We start from the raw sequence: 11121 nt of genomic DNA on the forward strand, positions 1-11121 counted from the left end.
CCTGTCATTTTCCTGCAAAACATTGTGATATGGGTAGAACGACATTTCATTCCATTAAATTTTTCAAAATCTGGGATCTTGAACTTGGGTGCTAATACCAAATCAGTTACCAAACTCAACTCTTTTGCTTCAATTCCATATACATTGAAGCCCTCTTTCATGACCCTAACTTTCTTCCATTAGTTGTTCTAATTGTTTTTTTGATTCATTCTTTTCTTCCTGAATGAAAATTTGAAAGATTTTCAACTTGTTGATGGTTTATAGAAGCACTAGGTAAGTTTATGTTTACTTTTACTGACTGGACCTTAACATGAGATGTACAAGTTCTGGGGGATACAAAGGTTCCTCAGCTACTTTAGATTTTTGGCGATCTGCTCTTGGTGTAAAGCCTGGAGGATATAAAGGTTCTTCAGTGAAAGTACCAATAACTGGAGTATTTATTTAGTCCACACTTCTCCATTGTAACATACTTGCAAATATTTCCATCATATCATTATGGGATTTTATCAACTGTTCATGTATTTATTCCTGAGCTTTATTAAAATTCTCTTGCATCTCAAGCTGATTCTTTTCAATTTGAGCGATTTTATCGTCCATTACCCTTTTTTTGGTATTGTATGGATGCTTAGAGGTGTCCAGAATTCTTCGAAAAAGAAAAAACCCCTTTTAATGAATATGGATGTTTATTAACAAGTATAAAAAATATAATGTTAAATGCTTAAAAATGTTTATGCACAATATGTAAAATGCAAGGTGTTGATATTGAGATGATTCCTTTAGAACAACTTTTATACTAAAACAAAGTTATATTATAAAGCTTTAAAATATATTACATATACAACATCACAGATACATCTGAGCAACTTCTCGTAACTGATGTATGTGCTCAAGTAACTCAATGACATTATGAGCTTCTTCGGTTTCTAGCTCTAATTCTTCACTCAAAGTGGTAGCCTCGTATGCCAAGTCCATCAAATATTGTGTCACTCCCTGAGCTTTCTCCAAATATTTTACAATAAGATCATCTCTTTGCTTGACTTTCCATTGGGCACGTTCTCAACGATAGCGCCATTGCAAAACTCCTTAATAAGGGACAATAGGGAGTTGATTCGCCTTTCTCTGAAGATCTTGAACCTTAGCCTCCAGTTCATTTACTTGCTATCTCAGGCTTCTAACTTCCTAATTACTTTGCAATGCAGTTTTCAACCTTACAATCTTGTTTTTTAGTTTTTGGTTTTGAGCTTGATTTTCCAGTAACCGATGCTCTAATGCCTTTTTTTCTTTGGGAAGTATCTTGGCATGGTGTTTACTTTGTTTGAGCTCCTCTTTACCTTTTTCAACTTTTCTTTTCAAACTCGTCGATGCTTATTTTCTTGAACCTTCTGCAATTTGAGTCTTTAGCATCCGCTGATAAGATGACTGGAGATTGTCAAAGTCTACCTTGAGCTATTTTTCAAGCTTGCTAACTTGATATGCTCATCCTTTATGAATGTCTATTTCGGTTTCTTTATGGTATACTTCCTCTTCCATCTTTTGTAGAGTTTTCCTCCATTGTTTTCTTTCAATCTCAAAGTCTTGCTTTGCCAATTCTAATGGAGATGGTTAAATTCTCAAATGTTCTTTGATAGGTTGAACATTCTCAAAATTAATCATTGGAATGTTGTCGTTGAGTCGGCTAATTCTCCATTGCTTGTATTTGAGTGGAAGCTTTTGACTGAAAATGAATAAATTTACTCGATGAATCCATTTCTAAGCCTCAGCAACCTTTCTGATCTTATCCGTGTACTGGTCACTTCTAAATGCAAACTTTGATTCAGACAAACCAGATGTCGCAGGAACAAACTGCCTTGAACTATATTGTCTAAAAACCATCAAAGGTGCATATCCTACGGATCCCCAAATATCAAGCAGAGGAACCCAATCATGCTCTCCACGCTTATATAGTATATTTGAAGAAATATTCCATGAGGCTCGCCATAACATGTAACTGTCTTTGAGATTTTGGAAGATGCTCATCCATTTTTCTTCATCATAACCTCCGGACCATTTTCGAGTAAGGAAATCTTGTAAAGGTGAAAAATCTTCCAAAAATACTCGATCAGGTGCTCTTTTCTCGCGCTTAAGATGATTATGAATCCATACCAACAGCAGAGGTGCACAGCCTATAAAACGTCCATCTCTTTAACGTCTGCAGGAATTCAAGGAACAAAATGTTTCAACTAACATAACAGGAACTGGATCTGGATTCTTGTTCAATCTTTCAAACATGTCTACAATCGATATATCCACATGCCCTAGGATCTTTGGAAAAATGACTAATCCATATATACCTAAAGCCAACATATCAATCTTTGTTCTTTTGTCTGGATGGCGGTAGATCACTTCTCTCAAGGCAGTCCAAGTGATTCATTCACTATCACCCTTCTTTTTGATGTTTCTTGTAGCCCACTCTTCACTCATCCCAGTCAATAATATCACTTTCTTCTTAAAAGGAGCAGTATTAGGTGGCTTGATATACACCTGTCTTTATAGGATCTCAGACAGCGAATAAGAGCTCGATATTGTTTCACAGTAGGTGTCAAATCTACTTTGCCAATGGTGAAGCAATTGTAGGCAGGGTTCCAAAATTATGATAAAGCTCCAAACAAATGCCAGTAAATAGGAATGTCTAAAAGATAAGCAATGTCTCCATATAGTTGATAGAATAGCTGCTTGTCAATTATTTCCCATTTTCTCCAGATTTCTTTCAACTCACTTAGATTGTTCTGGTGGACATTAATATGTGTATATCTGACCAAGTATGACACGTACCCTGGTGATAAGCTATTTCCATTGTGAGTTGAGATTGCTCAGACCATCTTAAAACAATTGCATTGTCTTCTACTTCATGTTGGACTCTTTGTTCCATATTTCCAGTTTTTTATATGAAATCAATCATGAATCAACACCATGATAAGAAAATGTAGAATGTAGAATAAAAATGCGGCATAAAATTAATCAAGAATAATTATTCAAGAAATCCTAATTTTCATGCAATCTAGTTCCATGCTTTGTTCAGAACAACAAACTTAACCTCATGATTTCTAGTTCAAATGCATTTATTAAAGATGAAGTAACAATTAAAAGAACCAACAAGTTTTTCCTTGTATGCTAATTCTTAAAATACTTAATCGGGTTAGGTTCTACTTAGATTCAAGTTCTAGGTTTACTATATATTGGGTTTTGGCTCTATGGTAAAAGGGTCAACGAATTGTTCTTTGTTGTTGTCCCCTTGGACTGCCAAGCCCTCAATCCTGGTCCATTACAGACTTTCAGATTAAGTTCAATTCGAAGGAACACACTTCCTTATGTTCATACGGAGGTGAAAACCACACGAGGAACATAAGGTGTGAGCTCAAGAAATGGTCCCCTATCCCATACGGAGGTGAAATCCACACAAGGGAGTAGTTTCTCATTCGAACTAAATAGGATAAGAGCGGGGTTTTAGCTCATGTCCTGAATGCAGTGCACAGTAGGTGAGGAAAAGCATAAAAATAATAAAATAATGTATACCCTACTATTCTATTCTAAAGACTTTAATTAAATATGTACACACGCAAAACAAAAGTTAATATAATTAATAAAAATAATTAAGGGATAAAAAACAAATTTAAAATTTAATTGCAAAGACAATTATTAATAAATTGGTGGCTTGACTCTCTTTTTAAAAAAAATCCCCAGTGGAGTCACCAAGCTGTCGAGACGTTTCTCTGCCCGGCCATGGAGAGTGCAAATAGTACACCCAAGGTCTAACTAGTCTCGAAAAAGTGAGTGTTTATCTTCCTTGATTTAGATGAAATACTTAGTTGTAGAGTCGCCACCAACCTTTTAATATGGTGATATTGGTCACCAAAATGTTATATTATTCTAATAAAATTCCTAAGAATAATATTAAAATAATACAACACAGGGTCTACTTACCAGAAAAATGAGTTTGGGAGTCAGTTACGTGTAGGGAAGGATTAGCACCCTCACAACGCCCAAAATTGGTACCGGTGTTTATTAATTAGTGTCTTTGCAATAAATTATAAATTTATTTTTAAATTTAAATTTACAAATAACTTAAAATAAATAAATACTAAATAATGTCTAATATAAATATTAATAGTCCTATTATAGTATTTAATAATAAAACTATATAGATAAATTATAAAGTTATCCTAATATATATAATTATACTAATATTATAATTAGTCTTATAATAATAATTAATAATTATAAAAATATTAAAATTACTTAACATAATTCGAAATACTATTAAAACTGTGTACTAATAGTGTAATTTACCCTAAATTATCATATAGGTCAAAATATAAATTATTAAAGATATTAAGGACTAAAGAGGTATTTTACCCTAAAGTATATATACACGTGGCAGTGACCAAAATATAAATAAAAAAAACTTGAAAACTAAATTAAAATATACGAAAACATGCTTTCAGTGACTAAATTAAGTGTTTACAATGTTACAAGGACCCCGTTCAGCTGCGGATCGTCGCCGTATTCCGCTGTCGTATTCCGTCGCCACCGACCACCACCAACGATGACCGAAACATAAAATACCCCTAAAATATTCCTCTATTTCCCCTAAAGCGTAAACCGAAATCTATTTACCCTAAAAAGTCATCAATCAGAGTATATCTAAGGTTTATACCTTCGGAGTTTCGTCTACTCTGGTGGCGCGTGGAGGCGCGTAAATGCTCCGTTGATGGTAAGGCTTCCTTCGCTCTCTTCTCACTGTTTTTCTGGTCTGTTTGTTGTGTATTAGGTGCTTGCTTGCTCTCTTCTTCGTTTGTCTTGTAGGTTCATCCCTATTTATAAGGGTATTTGGTGCTCCCTTTGGACCGGTTAAGAGACTGGACCCCGGTGAGTCACCGGAGCTACGGTGGTGACTCACCCTAGGGGCTGTGAGATGTGCGGTGGAGGGGCTAGGTTCATTAAATGCACCCAAATCTCACGGATCCGACAAGGACATGGCAGTGTCGTGGCATCTGCTGGTTGGAACGTTTGGCGACGGAGACATCATCATCTCTATGGCGGCGGCCGAAATAGCCCTAGGGTGTAATGATAACCCTAGGGTTCCTGCAGGTCACGTTTATAACCGTTGAATCTCTCCAGATCCAACGGTTGAGATCTGTGCAACGCTGGAGATGCATGTGGGAAACCTTAGCTGAACTTGGATCTGCTTCTGGGCCTATTGGGCTGTTCGGGTTTAGTCTAAGCCTGAACCGGGTTTGGATCTGCATTAGGTCTGATTGTAATTGGGCTTCGGGTTGTAGTTTTCATTTTTCCCTTCGAGTTGTAATTTGGGCCTGTAAAATTGTAATAATTAATATAATAATAATAATAATAATAATAATAATATATATAATAATAATATTATAACAAATCGGACTCGAACGAAAACCACTGTCGACATATATTTTATACATTGCTTTTGTATTTTGGCACTTCCTTTTATTTGAATTATATGCCTCGCTGTCTGATAATTTTCTCTGTGAGCCGGTAGTTTTGGATGGAGCTTTGCTTGCTAACCCAACTCTCTTATATAATACAAAATAAAATATAATTAGTCGGTATAGGGATGAATATTTGGTCGAGTCAAGTTTAAAATTTTTTAGTTGGTCAAGTTGTTGAATCATATTTTATAATTAAATTTTATTTAGATTTTTTTTAGTTAGGTTGTTTCTGTTTATATTTAAATTTATTAATAAATATTTGTAATATTATGGTACTAATTGATTCTAATTTAAAAGTCTCTCTCTCTCTATATATATATACATATATCATCACGAAGAGTTGAGAGACTAGACTTAAACTTAAAAACCAATCCACCAATTATTAAAAAATTCGAGTTAGTTGAGTTATCCGAGTTCTATTTTATAACACAAACTAAATTTAAAAATTTTCGAGTTGAATTTATAAAATTATAAGTAGAGTTAAGCCAAATTGAATTTTTTAACACATAATCAAATCGACAAATTTTAATTTTCTAAATTGGATCTAATTTTTCTCACTCCTAATAGGTGAAACCTTAGCAGTTCCTCTTTTTTTTTATTGTACACCCCCTAATTGTGAAAGTAACATTAAACGCACGACATCAATAGTAAAGGAATTACTGTTATTATTTGAGGTTTCGGATTCGAACACTAGAAATGCTAAGAGTGTGAACGTTTAATGTAAAATAATTAAGAGTATTTTTTGAACAACTACTGCATTGAACTTACCTAGATTAATAAAAAAACATCAAACACCAAAATGTGGGTATGAGCAATGAAGCACTAAATTAAGAATAGCAACTATAATAGTATTTTTATTTATTTATTTTTTATTAGAATCATATTTGCTAGCTATTCATACTACAGACAATAAACCTAAAACAAAACCACTAATAAATGAGGTTAGAAAAATCAACTCAGCCACTTTCATAGTTCATGTCACACCTTAATTACAATTAATAAGTGAGGTTAGAAAAATCAACTCAGCCTTTTTCATAGTTCATGTCACACCTTAACTTTCCCCAAGTACTAAACTCTAAAATTTGGGATTCATTTAAAATCTAGATTTATATTTTAGTCTTGATAATTCAATTTTTTTAATTTTGGATTTGTGACTAAATTGAATAAATATCAATTTTAAAGATATTTTTAAAACCTCATGAAGTTTGAGGACTTGTCTCGTCATTTTACCAAAGCAGTCATATTAGATTTGATTTTTTTTCGGTCAGCCATAAAATTTAATTTTCAATAAATTTCTATTTTTTCTTGTTTATTTTATATTATCTAGTATATTATTTATTTATTTTAGTTCTAAAATATATTCATTAAACTACCTATTTTAAAGTTGATTTTTAAATAAGACTTCTATTTTTGTCTCTATCTTAGTTAAATTTGATCTTCTCAATCTATAAAATATTTTTATTTTCTTTACAAAGAGAAAAATTTCATGTTCTCTCTCGTTGGATTCAAATTCTACCACTATTAATTTAGTTAGTTTTTCTAAAATCGTGTGATTTCTCTCCATTAAGCCTTCGACTCAAGATTCCGACCACGAAAGTCTTTACTCTTTTGTATATTTAGTGTTGTACGATTTAAGGTGTGTGTCTTACAGTGCTACAATTGTTTTAATTTCGTTTAATAATTTTTTTGTTGACGTTGGATTAATTAAATTCTGATCAATGTCGTGATGATGTATTTGAATCTCTGCGTGACTCAATCTGGTGCTATAATTATTTTTATGTTAATTGATTGATTGATATTTGAATTAAAAAGCATGGTTGTTCTATGAAATTGATAGCACTAAATGTTGTTCAGAAAAATACTGCATGACTCTTGTTGATTTATCAAATTCAGATTTACGTTATATATTCTGATTATGTGAATATGTAATTTTACATACGGATTAGATTAGAATTTGGATTAACTATGTTATCATGTCATACTGGGTTGAGATTGATAGGGAAGATTCAGTGTATTCACCCAATGGGGTGAATTTCATTTCAGATTATTAATGGCTCCTCCCTTCAAGACAAACTCCACTTCGGATGGTGTGTAGTAGAGAGTGGTTCTAGGGACCTACTCTCTGGATGGTTTAAGGTGATAGGGTGGATTTATATTTGCATATTTATTCGTACCATGAATATTATGACTCATACTGTGATTGTGCTTGCTTGATTTTCTAAATACTTTGTTTATCTGCACATTTTGACCGCAATGAGATCAATAGTTCACCCCTTTTATTTCTCCCTTTAAGATATATCAGATTGTTAGGATCAAATTGATAACCCGAGAATCGGAGTCTCAGATTTAAATTATTATTTTTAAATATTTTTTATAAAGTGATAATAACTATATAAATTATTTGAAAAAATGATTTGATATTTTTAAAATTATTGAATTAATTTTTAAATCACTTTAATGATGAATGTAGTTTTTTAGATTTAATGCCAATTAGGAGTTACAGTTCATCTTTTGAATTCACACATTCAAGCATTATTGGTTATTCTTCATCAAGTTCTAACCTTGCAAAACCAAAAATTGTGAATTCCAGAACAACTTTATTCTACAAAATGAATATGCATATTCCATTTAATTACCTTGTAACAGTGGAAAAAGTCCCAACTATTTACATTCCATAACTTGAGCTTCTTTGAGATCTAAACAAATAAAATTGTAGTTTCTGGAAAAAATGGAATAATACCAAAATTACCTCTAATTTTTTATTAAAATGGTTATTTTGGCCCAAATTCTTTTTTTAGAGATTTTTGTTTCCAACATTTCATTTTGGGTAAAAAGTCCCCTAAATAGATGGAGGCCAATCATCATAACATGATTAACACATAAAATAAGGGCTTTTTTATCCTAAAATTAAACGTTTAGGGGTGAAATGCTACAGAAAAAATAATAAGGGCCAATGTGATAATTTTATTAAATGTTATGGGTCTTTTTATCCGAAAATGAAACATTGTGGGCCAAAATATTCAAAAAAAAATATAGTTCAAAATGACCATTTTAGTAAACATTGGGGATAGTTTTGACATTATGCCAAAAATTCATTCCTTTTTCTCAAACTGTATGTACCATAACTAAGAATAAAGAGAGGAAACGAAACGACTGCACTATAATTACACTGCCAAAAAGAAACAAAAAAGACCAATCAGTTGTGGAGAGGGTTTGGTCCTCCTGGAACTGTTCGGTAGGAAACTTCATGAACTGCTTCACTCTCTTTTGCTCTACATTTCTCAGAAGAATTTGCTGGGAAATTCCATGTAGAGAAACCTCTCTTGCTTGGACTTGTATGGATGTATCTGCAACTTGAGAGGTGGATGCTGGATAGTGTGATCATGAACAAGATAAATGAGAATTTGGGATTCCAAATCCTCATCATTTTAATTTGGAGAAAAAGGGAAGAACTGCAAGATGATGAATTCAAGGATGGTGGGAAGTCTATATTAATATGAGATTAAGAAACCAATGGTGATAGTGTCATCAGAAACTAGCAATTAATTCTGCTTTTGCAAATGGCAGAAATACCCTTGAAGCTTTGGCTATTTCTGCCACCATGTCCTTAATTACTCCCTGTCAAAACAACAACAGTATGGAACTAGAAATCAGTGATGCAACTTTCTAAAGGAGGCATCGATGCCTTTAGGATGGCTTAAAAGCTCAAGATTGTGAAAGATAAAAGCGATCCCAAGCGGAGAGATTTTTCAGCAAAGATGACAGGTTATGGATGTGGTTGGGATTCGAATTCTACGCTCAGATTATGTTTATTTCACTGCATTGATTTTTTGAAAAATGTTTTCTTCATCTGTGTGTTAACTTGAGAAATCCTCTTTCCTAGGCTACGTTGCACGGGTATGGTAATCTAATGTCGTTTCAAGTACCCAATACATTCCCAAGATGGGTATGAGACTAGTATGACTTGAGTATGCACCGAGGACATCTCATGCTAAAGGAGTACAATTAGAATTAGTTGGATATGTCGAAGACATTTTTGAAGACGTATTAGGGACGATGTTTGACCTTCACGCGAGTAAAAAAAATAGTGCAGGTAAAAAAAATGGTTACAAGTCTAATACATAATTTTATAGTAATTATAAATTATATATTATATATTTATATTTATTGTAACCTTATTGTATCACACCATATAATTTAAAATTTATCGTCACACTTCCTCGTATCCATCATTAGTAGAACCAGGGACCGGACCAATATTTTAGTTTAAACATAGCAAAGTATAATTAATAATAGAAAATGAGGGACAGAATTAAAATAAATCAAAATTTAAAGGCCTAAATAAATATTTATCTCTTTATTTTTTAATGATAAAAAAATTTGGGATGCAGTAGGCCCCAGGGGCCCACATGATTCTATCCCTAACTACAACATAGGGTCTAGGTGTTGACATAATTTTGGATTAATTTAAATTTCATAAATTTTAATATCGTAATCTAGATTTTTTTAGCTCCGTCACTGTTCAAGAGATGATGAATTCCTTAACTACGTCTGAAACCCAGATTAATAATTTGGATCAATTATTGATGCTTGATTTTTGAGGTGAAGGAACATGGAGCATAGTTTTCTTCATGAAATGAAGTGCTTCTCTATGTTTTTTTTGTAGTATTTCAGTTGTATCTAGAAAGGCTAGGCATAGAATAATTAAAGAAGGGTCCAGTTGGGTTAAGTTGTATACGACAGGGAGTGTTCTGTTTAGACATATTGCTGTTATGGGCTCCATTTTTAAGCATTTTTTAAGCTTGTCCCTATGATGAGTAGTAGCAGGTCGAGAATAAGAGCAAAGCATATAATTAGAATATATATTATGTGAGGTTTTATGGATCCTGAGGGAATATAAATTGATAGTGTGAAAGTCGTAGTTACGCGTCAGCTGGGGTGGTGACAATTTTCCTGGAAAGAGAAAGTGAAAATATTTATGAGGTTTAAATTTGAGCAAGTGTATGATTTTAGATGATATTGACTGATTGTGATTTTGAAGATTGCTACTTCAATTTCTCACTTTTGTTTTCTTAGTAAAATTACATCAATTGATTTTATCTATAAAAATTATTAGAGTGAAAAAAATTAATCATTAAAAATATGATTATATAAAAAAAGGGTTAAAATTCAGTCGAATACTTTAGAATTGTAATAGATTCAAACACACATCGTTATTAATATATTGAAAAATATACCACTGTAAAATGAGACGTTAACATTAACTGGATAAAAATAAAATAAATAAACAAGAAATCAATAAACTATGTAACCGCTTCTTTAAAAGCGAATTCGTAGCGATGTGTGAAATCGCTACAATGGACGAACACCCCCTAAGGTTAGCATGACTCTCCAAATTTCACACTAGAAAAAGTTGTAGACTTAGGTGGTATTGCTCTTCTATAAGAAACAAAACTTGGAAATAGTTAGAGAGCTTTTGAAAGTGAAACATTTAAGATAAATCATATTTCAAAAGCTAAAAATGAGCTCTCTATTTATAGGCTTAAATTAGCAGTGAAGTGGTAAAAAGTTCAATAATAGTTACAAAATAATTAATCAAAATGAACACAATTTTGATGATCAT

Source organism: Hibiscus syriacus, unplaced genomic scaffold (assembly GCF_006381635.1).
Source record: "Hibiscus syriacus cultivar Baekdansim isolate YM2019G1 unplaced genomic scaffold, ASM638163v2 tig00002237_pilon, whole genome shotgun sequence".
NCBI lineage: Eukaryota > Viridiplantae > Streptophyta > Magnoliopsida > Malvales > Malvaceae > Hibiscus > Hibiscus syriacus.